Source organism: Natator depressus, chromosome 1, assembly GCF_965152275.1.
Source record: "Natator depressus isolate rNatDep1 chromosome 1, rNatDep2.hap1, whole genome shotgun sequence".
Classification (NCBI taxonomy): Eukaryota; Metazoa; Chordata; order Testudines; family Cheloniidae; genus Natator; species Natator depressus.
Window position 1 is genome coordinate 42,440,785 of NC_134234.1, and position 26,055 is coordinate 42,466,839.

At 41.2% G+C, this 26,055-nt stretch overlaps 2 protein-coding genes across 7 annotated transcripts in view; one reads left to right on the forward strand and one right to left on the reverse strand.

Moving 5' to 3' along the window:
• Positions 1 to 17,898, reverse strand: part of SACS (sacsin molecular chaperone) — a 252,517-nt gene extending 234,619 nt beyond the window's left edge. The window contains exon 1 of the mRNA XM_074958364.1: positions 17,778 to 17,898. The gene's annotated coding sequence lies outside the window, so the exon portion shown is untranslated. The remainder of the gene's footprint in view (positions 1 to 17,777) is intronic.
• Positions 11,962 to 26,055, forward strand: part of TNFRSF19 (TNF receptor superfamily member 19) — a 129,958-nt gene continuing 115,864 nt past the window's right edge. Inside the window, exons 1-2 of one of the 6 annotated variants that reach the window (XM_074958380.1) lie at positions 11,962 to 12,198; positions 17,041 to 17,104. The gene's annotated coding sequence lies outside the window, so the exon portion shown is untranslated. Of the gene's footprint in view, positions 12,199 to 12,256; positions 12,599 to 17,040; positions 17,105 to 17,647; positions 18,117 to 26,055 lie in introns of those variants that run through there. The other 5 variants (XM_074958389.1, XM_074958398.1, XM_074958417.1 and 2 more) reach the window with 5 other exon arrangements.

Sequence of the window (26,055 nt, forward strand, 5' to 3'; positions counted from 1 at the left end):
ACCCTCCATCAGCTGGCTCCACGCTGCCGCATCTGTTTCAAGCCTGCATAATCTCCTCACAGTCACCTTCTAAGGGTGACAACCTGCTGTCAAAATGGCTTCCACTGTGTCTCATGCCTTCAATCTTTCTCCAACCGCAGAAATGGGCTGCGCATTAACAGTGCCAAACACTGGAATAGTCCTGGATTCATGCTTTGACACTTGCTGGAGCGGAGATCACAGACAGATGTGAGGAGCGTTAACAGCCAAAAGTGCTTTAATTCAACGTTGTTGGAGGGCTAAGAACAGTTCCACACAGGGGCCCAAGGATAGAAAAGTGCTCCCACAGTACACTGTGAAACAGTTCATAAAGTGGCGCTGCTTAGTCAGTGTTAAGAACCATAAGATATGACCCCAGAAATCCTGGTGACTAACTTGAGTTACTGCAATGCTAATGTGGACACGGTTGTATGGGTATAACTCAAGTGTGGTTTACCAGTGTGGATGCCTGCAGCTGGGCTTGGCTAACCCAGATTCCCATACCCGGGTGCCCAGATTTGGGTAAACTCTGCAGTGAAGACACACCCAACAATCTGATGAAGAAACAAAGAATTCCTATACTAGGGCTCCCAGAAATAAAAGTAGCAATTGCCCTAGGAACTTACTTTAAGTTACAAAGGAACGATAAAATGGACTTTACTTACTTGTAATTGGAGTTCTTAGAAATGGAGTCTGCAAACTCACACTCCTGCTTGTGCCAGCTGGTGCATCTTAGAAGGTAGAACTTTCTCACGGCAGTACCGTTGGAGTGCTCAACCCCCTTATTCTTCCCCATCAGTGCTACTGAATGTTCTGAGGGTGAGGCTACAAAAGGGGGAGTGGCACCCTATACCACCTCTGTTCCTTCCAACACAGCAGCAGATTGATGTGAACCTCTTCGGATTCCTCAGATCCAGATCCTTCTTTCAGGAAGTTAGTGCCTTAGATAGTGCTTATTATAGTCCAGTGTAAACAGAATAGGAATAGTTAGTCTTAAGGACCTTCTTACTGTTTGTTAGTTATTAGCTGTTACAACTCTGCCTACATTCTCCATGGTGGATCCAAAGGCAAAAAAGGGCATGTGAGTGCTCCAGCAGCACTGCTATGAGGAGATTTCTCCATAAAGGCTGCACCAGCTGGCACAACCAGGAGTGGGCATATGGAGAAGACACTTGAAGAAACAAAAGTTCTCAGTCCAAGGATTGTCCAGTAGAAGAGAATACGGGTAAACCAATCTCACGGAGAACCTCCATGCTGTCCTCCTGCAGTTACTGCTGTCCCCCAGCCAGTAGCAGAGTGCGTCTGTCCAGCTCTCCAGTTGCTTACAGGCCCTCGAACTTCCAGGCTGTCTGCTACCCAGGCAGCTCCCAGGCTGCTGGCTGTGACCTGCTGCTCCTGCTCCTGCACAGGCTTTGGCTCTCTCCTGAGGCAGTACCTCTGACCTAAGGTTGTACTCCTGTTTCCTGTAACCTAGATGTCACGTAGTTCTCTACTTGCTGGATGTTTACCTGAAGGTTCACACAGTGCCTCGCAATAAGCCAGCAGGTTCAGCGTGGTGTATTATTATTAGACACATTTATAAGGCCAGAAAATCACTTGAATCTAGCTAAATCTCACATATTTTAGAGAACTACCCATGTTTCCATTCTCACTAATGTCAAGTGCATTTTTAAATTACCTAAATAATACTGCAGTACATAGCATTGGACAGTAAGTCACATGTACTAAATAAGCAACATTCCCTATTCCAAGTAGCTTACCGTCTAAAAACAAAACAAATACAACACAAGACAAACGCAGAGTTATGTTACAGCATTAGATCATGAATGTTTCACAGAAAAGGTGGGTTTTTAGAGGGTGTTTTTTAAGGAAGTCAGCAAGGAGTTGACATATAGTAGATGGGAGATAGCAATTGCGGCTTCACCACCTCTCTTAGTAGTCATTCCACTGCTCAGTTGCTTTCATGATGAGGAACATTTACCTAATATCATAAATGTTTTCTGCCCTTGTTTCTGGTCATCGCTTCTTGTCCTACCATCTTCTAGAACCGTGAATCATTCCCTTTCTTCATTTATATTGTTACTTTGAAGGTATTAACAGACTTTGTGATCACATTCCTTAACTCACCTACATTTAACTTCCTTGTCGCACCTCACATGTTTATCCTTATCTCATTTTGTTGCTCTTCTATTTTGTTTTTTTGTTTTATGCAAGAGAAGATGACAGAATTTTATGGTGCGGTAAAGTAAAGTGGGGAAATAAAACAGGGAAAACTAATTAAAGATTTACAAATCATGGACTAGGAAGAACATGTCCAAACTATGTCCAGTAATCGAGACCAAAACCAGATGAGTAGCAACTGAAGAACAGCTACGTTGACAAACTGGCACTGAGTGTCTACTGAATCTGATGCTTTTAAAAAAATCTGTAACACGATCTATTGTTTCTCTGTCTTCTTATTATTTTAGGGAGACAAGGCAGGATAGGTAATGTATTTTATTGCACCAAATTCTGTTGTTGGAAGAGACGAGTTCGAAAGCTTGTCTCTTTCAACAAGAGAAGTTGGTCCAGTAAAAGATATTACCTCACCCACCTTGTCTCTCGAATATATGGGAACAACACAGCTACATCAACACTACAAACAATTCTTATTCTTTTGGCATTTTTATGTTTGCAGCTAATATGCAAGATATCCTGTAAACTGAAGAACATTAGCTTTTACTACACCATACTGGGAAATTATAGCTCATTATATCATATTAAAGACAAATGATTAAAAATAATCAAATCCATCAACTCCCTCAGGATAAAATTCGGTGAATAAATGAGACATTGAAACCAGGGCTCTAGAGAACTGGTTTAAAGACTTTTCCTAGTTATCCTTTCCTTAAGGTATCATCTCTATTCAGATTTGGCTACCTATTTGTTAAATAGATTTAATAGTATTTAGAATGGTGGCTGCCTGTAAAGAATTAGTCTTTTTTTTCCTAAGTGTTCCTGTCTTCCTTCCTTTATCCTCACAGAAGAATTTTATTTTTTTACCAGACGTGAGGAAAAACTCATCCAAAAATGATACCAGTGCTGCTCCATGAGTCAGTTGCATTATCTTCTCCTGGTGAAAAAAATGGTTGTTTGTGTTTAAACTGAATCTTCATAAACAACATGTGGGTCAGGCCCTAATTCAACAATCTGTTCCTATTCAGCAAAGCACCTAAGCATGCGCTTAAGTCCCATTGACTGCCATGCGCTTCAACTTCAGCACATGCTTAGGTGCTTTGCTGAACAGGGATGGATTTAAGCCTAAAATCATAGGGTTAGAAGGGACCGCAAGGGTCATCTAGTCCAGGGGTTCTCAAACTGTGGGTCGGGACTCACTTTGGGTTACATACCCCCCTGCCCAGGGCAGAAGCCCTTGGGCTTCAGCTTTGGACCCCTCCACCCCCTACCCAGGGCAGCAGGGCTTGGGCAGGCTTGGGTCCCTCTCCTGGGGTTGTGTAGTAATTTTTATTGTCAGAAGGGGGTCACAGTGCAATGAAACTTGAGAACCGATGATCCAGTCTAACCCCCTTAAATCCTTTACCAAACAGAGCCTCAAGTTTTCTTCTACATCTTCCTCTTTAGCTTGGTATCATTATAAATAATAAAGTCCATATTTCCAAAGGTGACTTGTAGTTTTTGAATGCCTCAATTTTTGAGTGACCAACTTTAGACTCCTACGGCCTAATCTGCAGAAGTGTTGAGCATCTGCAGCTCTTACTGACTTCAAAGGGAGCTGCAGGTACTTAGCACAGCAATTTCTGAAATTGCGACTGGCTGCTTGTACTGCATGTACTTGGAGTACACAATTTAAAATACAGGGCACAATATTTTATGTCATTTGCTACAACTAAGTCAGAAGACCCAAAATAATGCCAACTTAAGTAATGATAGGCCTGAACCTTATCTGGTATGTACTGATATAACTCTGTTGAAGTCATATCATCAATGGAGGATCTGGATCATTGTATTTACAGCTTTAGGCCTTGCTTCAGCAAGGCATGTGCCTATTAATTTTAAGCATGTAGATAATCCATTGATTTCAATAGGATTACTCGCATACTTGAAGTTAGGCATAGGCTTAAGTACACCTTGCTGAACTGAGGTCTTAGATTGCATAGCAGATTTCATACAAATTGTATCCCAAAATATTTTCCATCTAGAAATAGAATGTTAAAAAATAATGGCAGAGAGAGAAATATTTTACCAAAGATTTGAAAAAAATGGAGAGCTGATAAGATAGAGCAATAAAAGAAGGCTGCTCTCTACAACAGAGGCTAAAGGGGAGAAGGTTCTCATAACAACAGTGATGAAACTGAGTGATAAAGAGAGCCAGTGCTTGATAAGACTGACGGAAAATAGAACAGATTATAAAGGAGGGGAAAGGAGTAAATACAAGATCTATAAAATTGATTGTGGTGGGTTTAAAAAAACTGGGGCAATTTTGAACTGGAAAGTGAAAATAACGGTAAACAAATAGACTTGTTTGAAGATGGAGATGTGGTCATGTTTCTCAGGCTGTGCAACTAGATAGCAAACATTGCTTTGTCGCCACTAATTGCTACATTTTTTCAGCTGAAAATCCTCTCTTCCGATTGTTTGCAATTGTTTTGCTACAGTAAATTGCCGAAACGAAATACTTATAAATACATATTTTGATAATGACTAGGCAGATAGCCAGCTGTGACCACTAACACTATCACTGACCAGCTAATTGTACACGTCCTATTGAGTTTGTCAACTGGTAGCCCCAACTCCACCTTGTCTGTTTGTCTCACTCACACATTGTTACATCATCTTTTAGACTGTACGGTCTTTGAAACACAGACTGACATTTATTATTTGTTTATATAATGCACAGCACAATCTGGCCTAGCCTGTTTGAGGCTTTTAGGTGATACCAGAAAATAAATATTAAATAATAACAATAAAATGTTCCTGAGATAAAGGCACTCTAATGTAGAGATAAATTTATTTAAGTTAGACTGAGAAAAATAATCCTCTAAAAGCATCCTCCAAGAACACAAATTTCAAAAACTTGAGTCTATCCAGTTCTCCTGTTCTACCTACATTAATAACATTGTTGATCTACCTTCAATAGCCTTGGGGAAGACAGTTCATCAACACAACAGTACCAGTACCTCTGAAAAGAATGTTACATTATTAAAGTTTGCATGCTGGTGCAAAGAGCTTCAGAAACCCCAGCAGGTAGAAAGTTGCAATAGATTCTCTCAGTGAAGGAGCGTTAAAAACCCTTAAAAACATCTTAGCTTCTTACTTAATTAAGCTATAAGGCACAACCATGAGTGCATTCCTTTGCCATTGGTGAATACTTTGGATATCTTGTGAGAGCACAGCCAAAGGCTGTGTTGCCTTCAGACACTGAAAAGTGCACCAATGCTTCAGTAATGCTTATTAATATTAAAATATGCTTAAAAAGAGCGGTAAAAACATATTTTGGTAAATGCATAGCTTTTCAACATGATAGTTTTCACTTCTATAGTACCTTTCAGCTATGATCTCAATATACTATTACAAAGATTAATTATTCTCACAGTACCCAATGAGAGATTTTTTTTTTTTAAACAAATGGAGAAATCCACAGTGGGCCGTATCTTCAGATGGTGTAACTTGTCATTGCTCCATTGATTTCAGTTCAGTTATGACAATTTATACAAGTTGAGGATCTGGCCCAGTGAGGTGAAATGACTTGCTCCAGGTCACACACAGCAAGTGCCAGAGCCAGACATAAAACCACAATTCCCGATTCCCAGTCCTATGTTCTAACCACTAATTCACACATAGATATCATATAGGTTAGAAAAAAATACTAACAAAATAAAAATTAGACCTTTTATATGTAGAGACCTTTAAAATTGGTGTTTTTATATTATCTATCAATAGGCATCTCTCTAGAACCATCATTATATCTAGGGCTAGACAACTAATCTTTATGGCCCTGAGCCAGCAAAGCACATTCTTCACTTTAAGCGCGAGTACTGTCCTGGGGCTTGATTCTGCCCTTACTAAAGTCAAAGGCAAAACTCCTATTGATTTCAATGGTGCAGGACCAGACCCCAGCGAATAGTCCAACTAGCTTTAATAGGACTACTCATGTGTTTAAAGTTAAGCACATGCTTAAGATCTTCACTGGATCAAGGCCTATAATGATTTGAGCAAATGGGAGTCAAGAAATCTACAATCTATTTCTGGCTCTGCCACTGGCTGGCTGTGTGAAAGTCATTTAACGTCTGTACATATCAGTTCTCCTTGCGCACAATGGGGATAGTAATGTTTACTGACTTTTGAAAAGTATTTTGAGATATTTAGAGGAAATGAATATAAAAATGTAAAGTATTCTTATTATTAGTTAATAACAGCCGCTGATCCAGTTGTGAGGAATCAGCAGAATAGGGAGAGGGCGGGTTTCTCAGACTGCTGGACTCCACATAGAAAAAATAATCTGTAAGTGCAAACTACAATTATTAATTATTAGCAGTAATTTAAGATTACAAACCTTAGTCTTCCAGTCTTTTTAAAGCTTATGAAACAGAGAACAAAGAACAAACCTTTTAATCTTTACTTTTATTTAAATCCAAGAGAACTAAAGGTGTTACCTTTTGCAAACAATCATTGTTTCCAAAAGAAAGCCCTTTGAAGTGAACAGTGAGGGTTCATTCCACTCTCTATACCTCATCCTCCCACTTCATTTCAATGCTGGCAGTTCCAGTTTTGCTATGGAGACATGGAATGGAATTGTCATCAGCGGATGTTCCCGAAAGAAGAAATGTGTGTATGTAGGGAGAAGGGTATAAATGAAAGTTAAAATAGGAGTGAGCAATTTTGGTAATTATATTTAAGGAAGAGTAGAAAGTGGAAACTAGAAAAAGATGCAGTGACTTCTAGTTTGCTTCCAGTTTTTCCAGTAATGTATTATTTGGGAGTTGGTTCATAGCTGTGACATCATACCTTGCAAATTTACATAATATTTTCCTTAGTATCTTGATTACTATACACAACACCAAAGAGCCCAACTGGCATGTTAAAATATTATTTTGGACCATCTACATCCAAACAACAGGACTTCATGTTTCTATAATACCTTTTATAGGAAGAACTCAAAGCACTTCGTAAACGTTAATTAATGCTGTAATGAGCCTAACCACTCAGTATGCAATGGGTTATTTCCACTTCAACATTCAGCCAGTAGAGGGCTCCTAAATACTCAAGTACAGAAAAGGAAGAACAGACTGAAGTCAGAGGGGACAGGTGCAGGAGAGATTTGGGGCTGTGTGAAAGCAGGAAACAGTAGCTGTCTGGGGAGGGAAGGCCAGGCAGCTCATAGGCTGAGAATGTCGAGAGCTGTACAGACTTACTCTTTAACACCATATCAGGAGGACAAGTGCAGCCTATATGCAGGACGGAGGGGCAGGTCCTGATAAGGCTCTTACCTTATTACCCTGGTACTGGACTGCTCTAGGACCTGTGTTAGGAACTGCTGACTTATCTTTTGTTCTAAGCATTAAAACAATTGTATCTAAGGTATATGCACCTTTTATTTTTGGTAGCCCTGGTAAAGGAATCTTCATATGCTCAAAGTGTTTATCAGAACCCACCAAACACTAATGTCTGGCGTGCCTACGAACACTTGCGTCTGAGCATGTGGTACAATTGCCAAAATCCAGGGAACTGGTACACCTGGACAACCTGCAGCAACGCTAGATACAATACTAACAACAACCCTATAAGATGTTATATCTATTTTACAGGGGGTTACAGTGAAGCACAGAGGGCTGAACTCATCTGTACACCAAAGTTGTCCTTGGCTCAGGGACCAGGAGACCGTGAACTTCAGTTTGCCACTTTTATATCTCCACTGTACTGAAGCTTGCTAGGAACCAGTTCAACCCCCCAGTGCAGATCCAGGCAGTATTTTGAACTGCATGCAGGTCACACCCTGAATGTCTGTGTACTAGACAACCCCGGTTCAGCAACTCTGACCCCAGCATCCTGTCTACAGCCCCACTTTGGCTTCTATCAGCCTTGGTTACAACCATCAATGACTATTAGCCAGGATGGGCAGGAATGGTCTCCCTATCCTCTGTTTGCCAGAAGCTGGAATTGAGTGACAAGGCATGGATCACTTGATGATAAACTGTCTGTTCATTCCCTTTGCAGCACCTGCCATTGGCCACTGTCAGAGGACAGGATACTGGGCTTGATGGACCTTTGGTCTGACCCAGTATGGCTGTTCTTATGTTATGTTCTTAACCAGCAAGGTGATCCCAACACACTCCCAGTCCTGAATTTCCTCCAAACCATGTGATCTGCAGTGTCTAGCCTTTTCCTGGACAGTTCAGAGAAAATGTCACAAAAAACATGACAGCTTATTAACTTGGTTCATGGTTAAAATGATATAAATTTAACAACAAAATATACATGGGATTAAGTGAGTTCAAGTATAAGTAAACCCAAACAAAATACAGTAAAGTTGTTCCAGTTAACGTTGTTTCTTTGCTGATCAATTAGGGAACATGCTCATTTAAAGTTGCACAACGCTCCCTTATAACGTTGTTTGGCAGCCGCCTGCTTTGTCCACTGCTTGCAGAAAGAGCAGCCCATTTGAGCTAACTGGTGGGGGCTTAGAACCAGGGGGGACCTGCAGCCCCCCTATCAGCTCCCAGTTCCCCTATGTTCCCTGTGTGGCAGACGCCCAGCAGGTTATCAATTGCCAGGCAGTTCTGCTGTCCCTCCCCTCACTGCCCTGAGCTGCTCCTGCCCTCTGACTTGGAGCTGCTCCTGGGAGCCTCCTGCTTGCTGTGTGGGAGTAGGAAAGAAGGCTGCAAATATCAAGGTGTCCCCCTCTCCCCTGCTCCTTTACCCCATCTCCATAGAGCAGGGTGGGGACACGACAGGGCTCAGAACGAAGGGAGCTTGCTGGCAGCAGCTGCTGTCTCAATTTGCTGATTTACTTAAAAGGGCAGTGTACTTAGAGTGGGGTCAGTGTACTTAAAGGGGCAATGCACATCTCTCGCTCACACCCAGTGTGTGTGTCTGTCTTTTTCTGCCATGCTGTCTCCCCTCCCTCCATTCGTGCTGCCTTGTAGAGTGTGAGGCTACATTAACAACAATGTGTTAACCCTTGAGGGCTCAGCCGAGTGCTAATTCATCATTTAGCAGTAAGGCATTCCCTGGGAAATATTTTCCACCCTCTGACTCCGCCACCTCAACCAAGCTTCACTATCATCATTGCTGTGTAAAGTATTAAATTGTTTAAAACTTATAGTGTGTGTGTGTGTGTGTGTGTCTCTCTCTCTTTTGTCTGGCAAAAAAATTTCCCTGGAACCTAACTCCCCGTATTTACATTAATTGTTATGGGGAAATTGGATTCACTTAACACTGTTTGGCTTAAAGTAGCACTTTTCAGGAACATAACTACAACGTTAAGAGAGGAGTTACTCTATGCTTCTAAAAGTCCAAAACTTAATCTAGCCAGGCTTTGTTCAAGATGGTTTCTCACCAGTCATTCTTCTTCCCAGCCATGACTGATTTTCCCCCAGTCAGAACGTTCCACAGAAGTACAAGATGCTGGCTTCCCTTGTCATCTTAGGTGAAAGAGCTTGGCTAACCAGGTTTCTCATCTATACTCAGCTCCAGAGACTTCAAATCCCCCTCCCCTTGGTTCAAGGACCCATCTTTCTCAGCTTGCATGACTCTTGTTTCTGCCCATGATTATATCTTCCAAAGTTTAATAACTTTGCTTCAAGGGGCAGGACGACTTCATGCTGTTCTTCCCTTCCTGTAGGCTTCCGTTGTTTTCAATTCCACCATGCTTAATTTACATAGGATACAGGTAAATACCTATGACATTCCCTCCTGTCCAGGCAAACTATAGAGCCTAATATCAATAAGTATCCATAATTCTTTATAGAGTGTTAATACATACATTTAATAATGATATTAATCGACAGAAGCTGGGAATGGGAAATAGGGGATGGATCATTTGATGATTACCTGTTCTGTTCAATCCCTCTGGGGCACATGGCATTGGTCACTGTCAGAAAACAGGACATTGGGCTGGATGGACCTCTGGTCTGACCCAGTATGGCCGTTCTTATTCCAGCATATCATTAGTTTTCAGAAAAGACCATCCTCTAGATACACTTTTACAATACAGTAATATTGTATATAATCAGTTGATTCAATGATTTATCATTTAAGGTTCAGCCACTCCCCCACCCCCCGCAATCATATCTTTACAGACTAGTAAACTTTTGAAATTGATTATTTTAAAAGTAAAAGCCAGACCGAGGTTCTCTCTCCTGCTGGACGTATACACTATGCTGTCTTCTCCCCCACTTATTAGTATGAGGTTTGCCTCTACCTTTTGTTGGCTTGAAGGGTCTGTTTACTGCTTATATGTAAATTGAGGAAAACACACATCCTTTGTTTAGAACAGACCTGTTTAACAACTCCCTGACATACCTGGTTTACACAAACTTTAGGTGTAACTCCAGCGTGTACTTAATACCACATTACATACATACATCACGAGAATATTCATGATCAGTGAGTTACTAGTTTTCACATGATACGTCACAAGGCATGTTCTGCATAAAGATTATTACAAAAGTGTGTATGGTGTGAACACAGGGGTGCTTAGTGTCACACTGACCTGAGCCCTGGTGCAGACACCCCTAGGTCAAGAGAAGACTTCTTCCATTGACCTAGGTACCGCCTCTTGGGAGAGGTGGATTTACTATATTGATGGAAGAACCTCTTCTATTGCTAAAAGAAAAGGAGTACTTGTGGCACCTTAGAGACTAACCAATTTATTTGAGCATAAGCTTTCGTGAGCTACAGCTCACTTCATCGGATGCATACTGTGGAAAATACAGAAGATGTTTGTTTTTATACACACAAATCATGAAAAAATGGGTGTTTATCACTACAAAAGGTTTTCTCTTCCCCCACCCCACTCTCCTGCTGGAAATAGCTTATGTAAAGTGATCACTCTCCTTACAATGTGTATGATAATCAAGGTGGGCCAGTTCCAGCACAAATCCAGGTTTTCTCCCCCCCCACACCTCCCCCCAACAAACCCACTCTCCTGTTGGTAATAGCTTATCTAAAGTGATCACTCTCCTTACAATGTGTGTAATAAGTGTCTACATTACAGCACTACAGAGGTTCTGCTGCACCACCGTAACATTTCTAGTGTACACATAGCCCTACTTTCACCTGGCTGTCAATGGTCCCTGTGGACCATTCCAGTCGCCAGAAATAGCAAGGGTACAGTAAAGCCCTGGTTACACCCCTCCCTCCCCCAACAAGCCTCCCTGTGCTGAAGGTGTAAAGATGACTACTTTGATTGTATATCTGCCAGCAACTGCCCCTATATCCAGAGAATTTCTTGAGGGACACTTTACATAAAGGAGCCACAAGGCACAGTTGAATCAGGCCCTGAGGGATTAAATGATTTGCACAACACCACACAATAAAGAAGTGAAGTAAAGAAGAGAACCCAGGAATCAGTGCTGGTCTCATCACTACCAATCAAAGAAGTTAAATGGTAATTCACAATAGGATGGAAGTGCTTCTCAGCTTGGAGTTTCAGCTGTTAAAATTTAAGACTTCTTTTCCATGAAGCTTTTCCATCACCAGTAATGTGTGTAGGCGGGTTTTGTTTTTGTTTTTGTAATTGCTTGGCAGCTGTAAATAAATCACTGTGTGTTCAACAGCCAGGCCTTTGTGGGAAATTGTGGGTTTTTTTTCCAAGGGTAATGCTATTAAATCCCCTCATTTTAAAATTATCAGGAATCTTATCACACAAAATACTTCTAGCATTCCATTTCTCTTCTTGGGAGGAAACTTACAGATAAACTTTGAAATGAGCCTTGTGCTTTTCACAATGTGCCAACCTGGTTAGAAATCATGCAAACTTTTGTTGCTCTTTAGCTGTATTCCCCCACAGGCTGTATTATAGCTCTCTAACCAGTCCCACAGCATTGAATGATGTCATGGGATCTGCAGTTCAGTGAGATGAAAGGGATAAAGCGGAACCCGCTGGCACTGGAGAAAGCTTCCAACACACAATTCACAACATAGCTTGGGAACTGAATCCAGCCACTCAACTCTAAGCATGTAAGTAAGAATCATGTACATTCAGCTATCACAAAAAAAAGTGAGAGGGCAGGGGAGAACTAAAGTGATCCATTTTTAAACAAAAGAATTTGAGGATTGGAAGGCAGAATTTAAGAGAGCTCTTTTTCCTCTCCAAAGCGCTGCCTTTGATGTATGGCAACTGATCACTGATCAGATTACAAGCATTTGGTCTCGGTGCTCCTCTGCCTTTGATCTGCACGGTTAATTTTATTTTCCTGGATTTGGAGTTTCGTCTGGGCTTGTGCTGACATACTTACTCTTTTTAAAAAAAAAAAAAAAAAAAAAAAAGGTAAGTTAAAAGCAGTTAATACAGAAGCTCTGGCAGTGTGGATTAAGTTGCAGAAAAGCTGGCTATTGGAAAAACTTCAGCATATAGCAGGTACTGCATTTAATATTTCATTGCAATCTTTTATTGCAGGATTTTTCAAAACTGACAAAGCTAGTTTATATTAGAATGAAAAACTTTGCATATCTTGATTGAAATGTACACAGTTTAAAAGACACAGACCTATGTAGGAATGCAGTAAGCAGTTCATGCAGCATTTTTATTTGGAAAATGTATTATGCAAAGTTTTATTGAGGACAAGCTACCTAACAGATACAAAATCAGAGATCTAAACAAGACTAAATTAATTTCAACTAATATTCTTGGTGTATTTTATACTGTAGGGTTTATAGCCTTTGTCTTTAGCTTTGTCAATTTTTATTTATTTAATACAAAGGTTATGGGACTTAGAAGTGCATTACAGATTTTTTTTTAATTAATGTAAGAACAGATTAATTATGTCTCATGCATACCATGTATACTTTATTCTCCCACCTCCTCCCAGGCCATTTGTTAGGTCTGTATACTATGCATTCTCCAAGCAATACTTTTAGTTGTAATAACTGTGGACTCGGGATACATTTTGAAACAGCAGGTATGTTTTAACTATAAATAATATGTTGATTTGTAAATGTCATGACGCTTTTAAGTGCAAAGTTGTTCATCTTAGCATTTAACATTAGTAAAACTATGTAGATTCCCCCACATACTTATTGATACAAATAACATCTCAGTCTGATATTAGCTTCTATTAAGGCATTTTTAACAAAATATTAAAAAATCCTTAAGCACATCCAGAGTGAAATCCTGGCACTAATGAAATCAATGGGAGTTTTGCCACTGAGGTCAATGCAACCAGGATTTCATCCGTAATGTTTTCTATTCAGGCCTCCAAATTCATGCTTAAATTTAGTCAGTTACTGTGTGTTTTTAAAAAACAACCACTAATTCCTAAATATGTTTGAGGAATATCCACTCATGGTATTTAAGAATTATATAACATGCACTAGCATATTTAAGAGACAGAATTTTAGATGAGGTCAGTCAAGTTTTCACATGCTCAGCACACAGTTGGAACCAGATTTTTAATAGGAGCTGAGCTCTCATTTATGAATCTAAGGAAGGGCCAGATTTTCAAAGGAGTTCAGCATCCAAGTGCTGAGCATTTTTGAAAATCTGCCCCTAAATATCTATTTGAATACCTTAAACTTTAAATTATCTACCTTGAGTATAGCATTTTACTACAAAACTGCAGGTGACAAACAGAGCCGATACAAATCATGATATATTGAATATTCAGCAAAAAGGATGCTAAAAAAGGACACTAACAGTTTAGCAACCTATTAAACATCAAACAGAAAAATCTTTATACTTTACTAGAAATTTATATGCAGCTACAACAACTTGTAAAAATATTTTCCCCATCTTGGATAAATTTAGGTAAGAAAAGATAAAATCATCAGCACTTTTTAAAAATATGCAGGCAGACTTCATTAATCTGTATCAGTCTGCAAACTTCACTTCATTCCAAATTAAAAATCAACCAGCTATTCTAGACTATGTATATAAAGCACATTTAATTTTTTTCAAATACCCACAGATTCTAATAAGTCAGTCTTGGATCAACCAGGCCTGATTTCAACTAATTAATTTCCCACACCACCAATTAGATTCACATTCATTTTTAGAGAGACCATTACATTATAAGAAAGGCAATTAGCACTGTATGAATAATACATTCTCAAGACAAGTTATTATTAAAAGACATAGCTAGGATAAAAATTCAGTATGTTATTTAGAAAAAACAATTATTGTCTTAATGGATTATTTTTGGTGTGCTTAAAGATGTGTTCCACCCTGTTTTATTCTGCTGAGCAGACATGTTTTCTTGATCATCATTTTCTCCATTTCTTGTTATTTTATTGACTTGTACTACCTATTACTTTTGGAAGAAACCATTTCTAAATCTTCTATTTGCTGTCAAGTAGTAAGAAAAATGTAAAAAAAACCTACTGTACTTCACTGGTTTTAGTTCACATCAGAAATCAAAATAGTTATTTCAGTGTATTATGAGCCAAACATAAATAAAATGTGATTGTAAGGGCCTGATCCTGCAAACACTTTCATAAGTGAGTAACTTACTGAAGTCAACAGGACTGTTAATGTGAATAATACTTACTCAACATAAGTAACCACTGAAGTATTCGGGCCCTAACATTGCCAAGAGATGCCAGCAATTTTAAGTAATCTTGCCCAATTGTTAAACATAGATACATTTCAAGCCATTTAAACTGGAAAAGGAGTACTTGCATACAGCAAAATGAGCACTAAAAAGTGAGAGTGCAGTGGGATATACCAAAGTACAAGAAAAAAAACGTAGGCATTTTGTTACTTTAAAAGCAACGCTATAATAGTTTAGCCTTTCATGGATCCGGCTTTTAAAGATTTAAACAATAATAATACTTGGCATTTTTAGAGCTTTACATTTACAAAGCACTGTATAAACATGGATTAATCCTCAGATTTAATCTGCGCAAACAAAGAATTCACATTGCTTTTTTTAAGCAAATCTGGCTAGGAGGACGACTCTTGTAAATATTACTTATTAAACAGGCTTCAGCAGTTCTTGGTTAACATTACTGATCCATTTCCACAGATTGTTTTAGATATCTTAAACATTTTGAGATTTGTAATAGTTAAGAATATCAAAAGACACTATAAGGCTATGCTGACATCAGTTTCCAACAGCTGTCATAACAAGTGAAGATCTATATTAATCTTTGAGATATACAAATACCAATTTCCTATTGCTGCACAATTCTTGCTTTCACAACAGATATGTCATGCAACTTTGCCCTATCAAAAGGGTCAACCTAAATTACTTTCCAACTGTTTCTCTTGTGCCTTCCCTACAACACGAATCTGCTTTTACAATTTTTGCCAAGGCCTAAAAAGGAACTAGCATTTTTTTTTAAATAGAGATCAAACATCACCTCATTTAAAATAATGCTTCCAATTTTCAAAATTCACTATTTGCATGGAATTGACTCATTCATTTTATGTTCATAGGAAAAATCAATTATATCTAAAACTATATTACTTTGAAATAAATATCTGAATCTCAGATGGTTAGGAGTAACTGCACAGAGAGAAACAAATATTTACTGGATTTACAGGTGTCAACACAAAATAGATAACATACTTTTAACAGCTGTCTGTAAATAGCAGAAGGATGTAGAATTCTCAGTGCTCCACAACAGCTGTCACTCACAACAGATGTACCATGGTTGTACTATATAGTATGTCACTCTTTATAAAAATTCCAGTGTCCTACACTGTTCCCTTTGTCAAGGGTGCTAAAACAAAGTATTCCTCATTAGGCACTTTTCCCCCATTAATAAAATTGCTCAAGTACATTTTTAAAATGTATAAACTACTTATTCTTGTTGGAACCATTTGCCTCTTATGACCCAACTGAATATGTTACATTCTCTTTTTATCATAGTCAGTTGCATGACTAGTGAAAGAGAACTCTGTTTTTATACCATTATAAAAACTGTAAAGTTTGAGTTCTATGGATGAAAACTGCTAAATAAAAGCTAAGGTGGGTGAGGTAATATCTTTTATTGGACCAACTTCTGTTGCTGAGAGAGACAAGCTTTCAAGCACAGAGTTCTTCTTCAGGTCTGGGAAAGGAACTCGAAAGCTTGTCTCTCTCACCAACAGAAGTTGGTCCAATAAAAGATTTTACCTCAGCCACCTTGTCTCGCTAATATCCTGGGGCCAACACGGCTACAAGTACACTGCATCCATAAATAAGAGGTAGGTATCTGTTCTGGAGGACTTGAAAAATTCTTTATTACTGAAAGATGGCAATTAGCTATCTAAAATTCCTATTATTCATTGCATTTGTTGATTCATAACTTCCAAGTCCATTTCCAATGAATTTGTATTCACCCACTGCAAAGTTTTAGTAATTTCATCAACTGGTTCATTAGAAACTGAGAACCTTGAAATCAAATATTGGCAGAAAAAGTCTTTGGGCTGGATCTCATCTCAGCCTGTTTCATCTTAGGTGAAATGCCATTGACTTCAATAGTTATGGATTTACACTAGGGTAAGTGAAAGGAGAATCAGGCCCTTTCAGTTTACCTGTAAATGGAATATTGTACATCAGGGGCTGGATTCCATTTAGCGATGTATTTTAATGTTTTTCCACTTAAGTGATCATTTAAAATCCTACGGAATTCAAACAGTTATTTCAGGATATGGAAAAAATAAAAAGGAGAGAGAAAAAATTAAAACATGGGAAGGAGAAAAACGAGGTGGCACTGTGTGGAGGAAGAACTATGAGGTGGGAACCTCTTTCCCTGGCCCCCTGCTCTCCTGAAGCAATCAGTATTTTAATATAGACACAGTGCCTGGGGGATTTATACTAAGTTAGATCAATGCAGCTGCAGGCCCCAAAGCTCAATCAGTTGATGCTAAATCAACAGGTACCAACATGTGATGCGGCCACGTGGGAAACCTGGTTTTGAAGACTTGAGTGAAAATACACCAGTAAGTCATCCAGCCTCATTACTGGACTCTCGGGAGATAAGGATTGGGCTCCACGCCTAGGGATCTCAGAACACTGGCCAGGCTCTCGAGCAGGGAAACCTCGGATCGTTTTGCTACCCGAGCCCCGAGTGGTTTGATCAGACGCGCCTCGCTCAATGCGCCGGAGAGTCCCTGGCCTGCCCTGGAGGCAGTTTCTTGTTCCGCTTCACCTAGCACAGTGACTGTCCCCTGCTGACGGGTCCCCACAGCCAGCCAGGCCTCCCACCCAACGGCCGTCCCGCCCGCCCGCCCCTGGCTTGCTAAAGCCCAGCGGCCCGGGCTTTTCGGGACTCCTAGGGCAGGCGGAGGCCGTCGGGACACTTGGCAGGCAGAGAACGGCCAAGCCTGACTGGCTCCCAAGCCCGTCCCCCGACACGAGGGGGCCCCAGCATCGCCCACTGCCCCGACCCGCGCGCAGCCGGGCGTGCCAGGCTCGCCCCCCTGAGGCGCCTCCGTACCAAAACGAGGCGCCGCGCCAAGAGCCCAGGGCTCACGCGCTACCGACGCGCGCCCCCCGACGCTGTGGAGCGTTCTTGGCTGAAACGCGCGTGCGGGAACCGACCCAAGAGAAACCCGCCGGAGCCTGCCCAACCGCCGCCGCCCCGGCATGGCCCTCGCAGCTTCTCCCTCCTACCTCGGCAGCGCCGGTACCCACTCCGGAGCGCCTGCTCCTGAGACGTCACGTGGCGCCCGGGGGGCCGATTGGCTGCCCTGAGTCACCTGAGCGTACTCGAGTCCAGCCAGCCAGCCAGCCAGCGAGGGAGGGGGAGGAAGGGGAAGCGGCGGGCTGTTGCCTAGGCTACGGGAGAGCGGAGAGAGCGCTGGGCAGAGGCGGCCGAGGCGGGCGAGCTCACTCCGTGCGGGACCATCGCGGCGGCAGGTGTGTGAGCGCGACCCTCGCGGGTAGGCACCCCCCACCTCCGGGGGGAGCGCGACGGGTGGGAAGAGGAGGAGGCGGCGGCGGCTGGGGCAGGTAGGAGCAGGGGCGGCGGGGGCTGAGTTGGGTGGGTGATGGGGGCTGAGTTGGGTGGGAGCAGGGGCCGGGGGCTGGTAGGAGGTGGGGCAGGAGGCCTGAGGCGGGACTGGCGCTGGGTGGGAGTAGTAGGTTGTAGCGGGGGGCAAAAGGCTGCGAGCAGAGACTTTCCAGCTCCCCCGAGAGTGGCCTTGCCCGCCGGGGGTCAGTGGCTGCTAGGAGCAGTCCCGAGCGCCCCTGGCGTGTCCCGATGCCTTCACCCTCCCTGCTCCCCTCATCATGCTGCTGCCATGAACCTGCCTGCGCTGCGGCACCAACAGCAGCCCTTGCATTTCAAGGGGAGGCAGTACGGGAAGTGATGGAAACAGCCTTCCTCATGAAACATGCTCTTTTGGTTTATTCACTTCATTTCATCTGTTCCATAATGTATCCGGCTCTGCCCCCTCCTAGCTCGTATCCAAAAGCACTTCAGAATTTTTGTGAAAGATGCCAAGCAAAATAAAGGCTCATGATAGATAATGTGTGGTAGCTATCTATGAGCTCAGCCCTGCAGATCTCAGCAGCGAAGAGCTACTTCTCCAAAGCAGACAAAGGGGTTTTGATCAGCCTGAGTGAGGTACTGAAAGCAAAATGTTTCTGAAAGACGTGTCTTACTTTTCACGATGATGTTTTATTTGTAAAACTTTAATACATTACTATTTACTTGAAATAATTTTGGGGCAAGGGATAATAGGACAGAAACTGGCACAGTCTCTTGAGGCTGGGAAAGGGTTGGAAGTTAAAAATTCACAATTGTGCCCTTTTGAAAACCCTTTGGTTATTTAAAGAGACAGACATCATAAAATTTATCTAATCTGTTCTTGGAGATAAAGCTTTAGCTCAGTCAAAATGAATGAACAGTCCTGATAGTTGATACTTGTTTAACATTTCTACATTTACTGTACAGTAAATCTTTGACATGAATGGTTTTATTGCATTAACAATAGGGTTCAGTTGTATTAAATATGAACAAAACAAGACATTTATTCAGGTCTGTGAACAGGTTGGGTAATTACTAGGTAATCTTACTCAAGTACAGTTTCACTTTTATCACATTTTAAGACAACTTCCTATATATAAACTGGAAGCTTTTCTTTGTATAAACAAGGTTTATAGAAGTGGGAGTAAGTTTGTTTTTGTATGATTATTTATCATATTTTATTTCAGAGAGTTGTACTCTATTAGTAAATGATTTTCTGTACTACTTTAAGAATGTTAGCTGTTTGGATTGTTGACTAAAGAGATAATGATTTAATTTTACTGATTTCCCTCCCCCCTTCTTATCTTACATCAGCTTTTTAAGTATGACTGATTCCCTTTATTCTATATTTTCCAGTTTGAGTCCCAATATAGGAGAAGGCTGATCATACTAACCGAGTTCAGAGCCTATCCCAAACCTCTCAAAAATGGCCTGGTTAAAAGTAACACAGTAGGATCTTTTGAAAGTGCAATAACACATAAAAGCAGCTCTTGTAATTTTTTAGATAGGTACAATAATCATAAGGTTAAATATTGAGTGCTTAATAGAGCAGGACACTTCTGAAGCAATGTTGATTAAAAGAGCCAGCAGTGTATAGTAATATAAATGGAATGCAAGAGCATCATATAGACATTTCCATTTTTTATTGTACTGAAATGCATTCATGGGTACCTACAATTGAAGTTCTAATATGAGATCGTGCAGTGGGTGGAGCGGCACTATATGTGAAAGAAAATGTAAAACCAAATGAAATAAAAATCTTAAATGAATCAACATGTTCCATAGAATTTCTATGGATAGTAATTCCATGCTCTAATAAGCATATAACAGTAGGGATCTATTATCGACCACCTGACCAGGACAGTGATAGTGACGATGAAATGCAAAGGGAGATTAAAGAGGCTATCAAAATAAAAAACTCAATAATAGTGGGGGATTTCAATTATCCCCCTGTTGACTGGGTACATGTCACCTCAGGACGAAATGCAGAGACAAAATTTCTCGATACTTTAAATGACTACTTCTTGGAGCAGCTGATACAGGAACCCACAAGGGGAGAGGCAACTCTCGATCTAGTCCTGAGTGGAGCTCAGGATCTGGTCCAAGAGGTAACTATAACAGGACCTCTTGGAAATAGTGACCATAATATAATAACACTTAACATTCCTGTGGTGGGAAGAAAACCTCAACAGCCGAACACTGTGGCACTTACTTTTAGAAAGGGGAACTATGCAAAAATGAGGAGGTTAGTTAAACAGAAATTAAAAGGTACAGTGACTAGAGTGAAATCCCTGCAAGCTGCATGGACACTTTTCAAAGACACCATAATAGAGGCTCAACTTAAATGTCTACCCCAAATTAAAAAACACAGTAAAAGAACTAAAAAAGAGCCACCGTGGCTTAACAACCGTGTAAAAGAAGCAGTGAGAGATAAAAAGGCATCTTTTAAAAAGTGGAAGTCAAATCCTAGTGAGGTAAATAGAAAGGAGCATAAACACGGCCAAATTAAATGTAAAAATGTAATAAGAAAAGCCAAAAAGGAGTTTGAAGAACAGCTAGCCAAAAACTCAAAAGGTAATAACAAAATGTTTTTTAAGTATATCAGAAGCAGGAAGCCTGCTGAACAACCAGTGGGGCACCTGGACGATCGACATACAAAAGGAGCACTGAAAGATGATAAAGTCATCGCAGAGAAACTAAATGAATTCTTTGCTTCAGTCTTCACGGCTGAGGATGTCAGGGAGATTCCCAAACCTGAGCCGTCTTTTGTAGGTGACAAATCTGAGGAATTGTCACAGATTGAAGTGTCACTAGAGGAGGTTTTGGAATTAATTGAGAAACTTAACAGTAACAAGTCACCGGGACCAGATGGCATTCACCCAAGAGTTCTGAAGGAACTCAAATGTGAAATTGCGGAACTATTAACTATAGTTCCTAACCTGTCCTTTAAATCAGCTGCTGTACTTAATGACTGGAAGATAGCTACTGTAATGCCAATATTTAAGAAGGGCTCTAGAGGTGATCCTGGCAATTACAGACCGGTAAGTCTAACATCAGTATCGGGCAAATTAGTTGAAACACGAGTAAAGAATAAAATGGTCAGACACATAGAAGAACATAAATTGTTGGGCAAAAGTCAACGTGGTTTCTGTAACGGGAGATCATGTCTTACTAATCTATTAGAGTCCTTGGAGGGGGTCAACAAACATGTGGACAAGGGGGATCCAGTGGACATAGTATACTTAGATTTCCAGAAAGCCTTTGACAAGGTCCCTCAGCAAAGGCTCTTACGTAAATTAAGTTGTCATGGGATAAGAGGGAAGATCCTTTCATGGACTGAGAGCTGGTTAAACGACAGGGAACAAAGGGTAGGAATAAATGGTAAATTTTCAGAATGGAGAGGGGTAACTAGTGGTGTTCCCCAAGGGTCGGTCGTAGGACCAATCCTATTCAACCTATTCATAAATGATCTGGAGAAAGCGGTAAACAGTGAGGTGGCAAAGTTTGCAGACGATACTAAACTGCTCAAGATAGTTAAGAGTAAGCAGACTGTGAAGAACTTCAAAAAGATTTCACAAAACTAAGTGATTGGGCAACAAAATGGCAAATGAAATTTAATGTGGATAAATGTAAAGTAATGCACATTGGAAAAAATAACCCCAACTATACATACAATATGATGGGGGCTAATTTAGCTACAGCTAATCAGGAGAAAGATCTTGGAGTCATCGTGGATAGTTCTCTAAAGACGTTCACGCAGTGTGCAGCGGCAGCCAAAAAAGCAAATGGGATGTTAGGAATCATTAAAAAAGGGATAGAGAATAAGATGGAGTATATCTTATTGCCCTTATATAAATCCATGGTACGCCCACATCTTGAATACTGTGTACAGATGTAGTCCCCTCATCTCAAAAAAGACATACTGGCATTAGAAAAGGTTCAGAAAAGGGCAACTAAAATGATTGGGGGTTTGGAACGGGTCCCATATGAGGAGAAATTAAAGAGGCTAGGACTTTTCAGCTTGGAAAACAGGAGACTAAAGGGGGATATGATAGAGGTATATAAAATCATGAGTGGTGTGGAGAAAGTGAATAAGGAAAAGTTATTTACTTGTTCCCATAATATAAGAACTAGGGGTCACCAAATGAAATTAATGGGTAGCAGGTTTAAAACAAATAAAAGGAAGTTCTTCTTCACTCAGCGCACAGTCAGCCTGTGGAACTCCTTGCCTGAGGAGGTTGTGAAGGACTATAACAGGGTTTAAAAGAGAACTGAATAAATTAATGGAGGTTAAGTTCATTAATGGCCATTAGCCAGGATGGGTAAGGAATGGTGTCCCTAGCCTCTGTTTGTCAGAGGGTGGAGATGGATGGCAGGAGAGAGATCACTAGATCATTACCTGTTAGGTTCACTCCCTCTGGGGCACCTGGCATTGGCCACTGTCAGTAGACAGGATACTGGGCTGGATGGACCTTTGGTCTGATACTAGTATGGCCATTCTTATGTTCTTATGAGATTTTACTCAGCAAAGTAATTTCTTGTAGAAATTGAAGAGTAAGATAAGTTAAACATGCAGCAATATTACAGCTACAGGCCTGATCCCAAAACACATGAGTAATAATTACTCACATAAGTAGTCCAATATACTTCAGTGGAATTGGGACTGCTTCTCTGAGTAAAAGTCTGGCCCAGTAAGATCTCTCTCTTGATGTAGTTATAGACAACACTTCACCATTTTGTGCTTTTCTCACTGAAGGATTTCCTTAAAAGAATAATTTGTGTTAGTCCTGGATGATGATGAACTAATATAATACTGTGGTTTGAGCAGCATGTATTTGGATTGGCCACATCACTCACAAGTAGCAAAGCCAAGAATGAATGGTACAGTTCTGACCCAACTCATGCTGATAAAACCTTTATGCCACACCTAACCACGGTGTATTCTGCAAATATGACATGATAGATAAATCCTGTTTTAGGAACTCTTTTAGAAAGTTTTAAAAAACATTACACTTTTTTACCTTTGCCTTTGTTAACTATGATTCCAAGAATACAGTGCTCAGAGGGAGAAAATGCCTCACAATTTATGTGAAAAACCTCTAAAAATGGCCTAAATTAGCTTTTCTAGACATTGTAATGTCACAATTTTAAGGTCTGGTATCCCAGGCCTGTACAGAGGCAGAAGTGAGTGCATTGCCTCCAAGTTTTGTGTAGCTCCATGTGTGACATTTTATGCAATATATGTGATTCTAACATGTTGATTTAGTGGTGGTGAATGATATCTGATAGGCACCAAATTTCCCACACAGGCTTCCCTGAAATAAAGAGGGTAAATGCAACCAGGCAGAACCTTATTCCATGCACACTTTACTCCTGGGGGCATTCTGCACCAAAAAAAAATAAAAATTCTGCACCAAAAAATTAAAAATTCTGCAAAAATCTTCAATTTTAATTTGTCAAAATAACACTACATAACCACACCAGTTTCAGTTATTTTGGTAATTTATTTCAAAATACCTGTCAACAAATATCTTTGTAACAATACAGACACACAAAATTTCCCCCAAGAATAGAGAGTTAAAGAAACCCCTATGACAACCCAGTTTCTGTTTCTCTGCCCCTTCCTCCCCAAGCCCCGCCGGGGGGCCAGACACCCACAACCCCTTGCCCTCCCCCCCCCCCGAGCCCAGCCACGGCTCCCGCCCAGCCAATACACCCAAAACCCCTTACCTCCAGACTCAGCTGTGGGGCCCCCTGGCTCAGATACCCACACCCCCTCCCCTACAGAGCCCAGCCATGACCCAGCCCAGACACCTGCCCCCCTCCCAGAGCTCAGGGATCCAGAGGGAGAAACAGCCTGATGCTCAGTACCAGGCTTGCATGGAGTTTCCTGCGCTGCCCTCTCCTTCCCTCAGGGCATACTGGGAACTGCCAGGAACCCTCTACCTCCCTCTGTCTCACCCAAGCAGTGTCTTCTGTGTGCAAGCTGGGCTCCGCTGGGTCCAGTGGCCCCTAGTGGCAGCTAGCACCACTGCAGCCCATTACTGTGGGGGAAAGGAAATTCTGCATGCACAACATTAATTTCTGTAAAATTCTGAATTGCGCAGCGGTTCAGAATTCCCCCAGGAATATACATTCTGGTCTGCCTGAGGGGACAGAGCTTGTCCCTCTCCTGCCTCCTCAGAAACACCCCAAAGCCTCACCCCTCCATGATGAGTGTGCCGCAATAGCGAATGAGACAGTCTCTCTCTCACATGCACAGCTGTCCATTCTCCCGCACCAGCGGTGTTTTACATTTCTACTGGCTGCTCCGGGTGCCTGAACCAACCTGCTTGTGCTGCCACTTCTTTACCGCTACTGCTCTTGTGTCTTCCCTTTGCTTCCCCATCAGAAGTCATTTTTCTGTAAGGAAGCAAAGAAGTCTGCAGGGACATGAATTCTGCACACACACACTGATGCAGAACTCCCCCAGGAGTATCACTCCATAATAAGTGAGGGAAGGCTTGTGAGGAGCTAGAGGTAACCAGGGGAGTCTGGGGGGAAGTGATGTTGCTGTGTGGGAGGAAACAAACAGGGGGAGGGGTTATATAGTGGTGCAAGCTCCATTAGTTCCTTCCTTCCTGTTAGTTTGTGTCCCTATCTTTTGTCCATTAGCCCTTGTCCCCACAACAGGTCCTGCTTTTCCCTTTGATCCTGACCCCCTTCCCCTTGCTCATCTTTCCTGCCTGTAAGGCGCTGATTCTGCTAATGCCACCTCCTTCACGCTCTGTGGCCAAGAACTGGCATAGAGAGTAGTCAGAAGTGGAGACAGAAAAGCTGCCTGCTGAGCAGGTGTCATAGTGGTCTGTGGTGGCAGGCAGGATAAACTGCAGCCCAAACTTCTTGCCCAAAGCCCAGCAGCAGAATGTATGCATTCACTCTGGGCCATGGGAATGCATGAGGAATGGCTTGCATGTATGAGTGTCAAGTGAAGTGTGTGACATTTGGCAAATCTGTGAATGATGAGCCCACTGGGAAGTTTGGACTCTTCCCATTCCTATGATCTAAAATCCCCTTTACCAGGCATCCCAAGCCATAGGGTAGCAGTTTAAAAATCATGACACTTATTGAAAACCTGTTCTGGGTCAGAACTTAATCTCGCCAATCCTGAGTCGCAGGCTGGTGTGTCTTTGCTGGTAAAATTCTACATTTAGGAGGAGAAGGAAAGAGATATTTCTGTGAAAGATTAAGAGCTGAATGTTAAAATAGATTCTGAAAGACAAGGGATTATTGAACAGAGGGCAGGTGAGACAGTCTAATGTGCATGTTAAATTTATTACATGGCTCTTTAATTTATTTTATGATCTCACACTCACCACATATGGGGAGGCACGTGCATATATAATGGCTTATATATGGCCATAAAACTGTGTTCATTAATATTTAATATATATGGGAGTTCTTTTACAAATCGAGTGCAATGTATGACCTTTGTTCACATTTCCTAATATAGTTTGGGTTAATATATCACTGTGCATTTGTACTTGGAATTACTTTTTGACATCAGTAACATGCGCCATCATTTTCAAATGTCCTTATTTTCATAAATAAAAAAATCCAATGGGGTAGATTTCTAAGTAGTAGTGGTGTTTATGGGAGATAGTTCAACAGATTTAGAGATTTTCCCTAATATTTGAGGGCACTCACTCAAGACTTGGAGAAACATCCATTAGCTACTTGTTACTTTGAATACACAGAATAATTGGCTAATGTCCAGCTGACATCAACGTAATGCCAAGTTGATACCAAGAGAGAACAAAATTGCCTAATGGCAACCTATTATTAAACGTTGCAATGTCTACTTTTTAAGCAGCACTTTCAAGTTTGAGACAGAAACGTGTAGCTGGCACAGTTATGTCGCTTTCGAGACTTGCTTTCAGG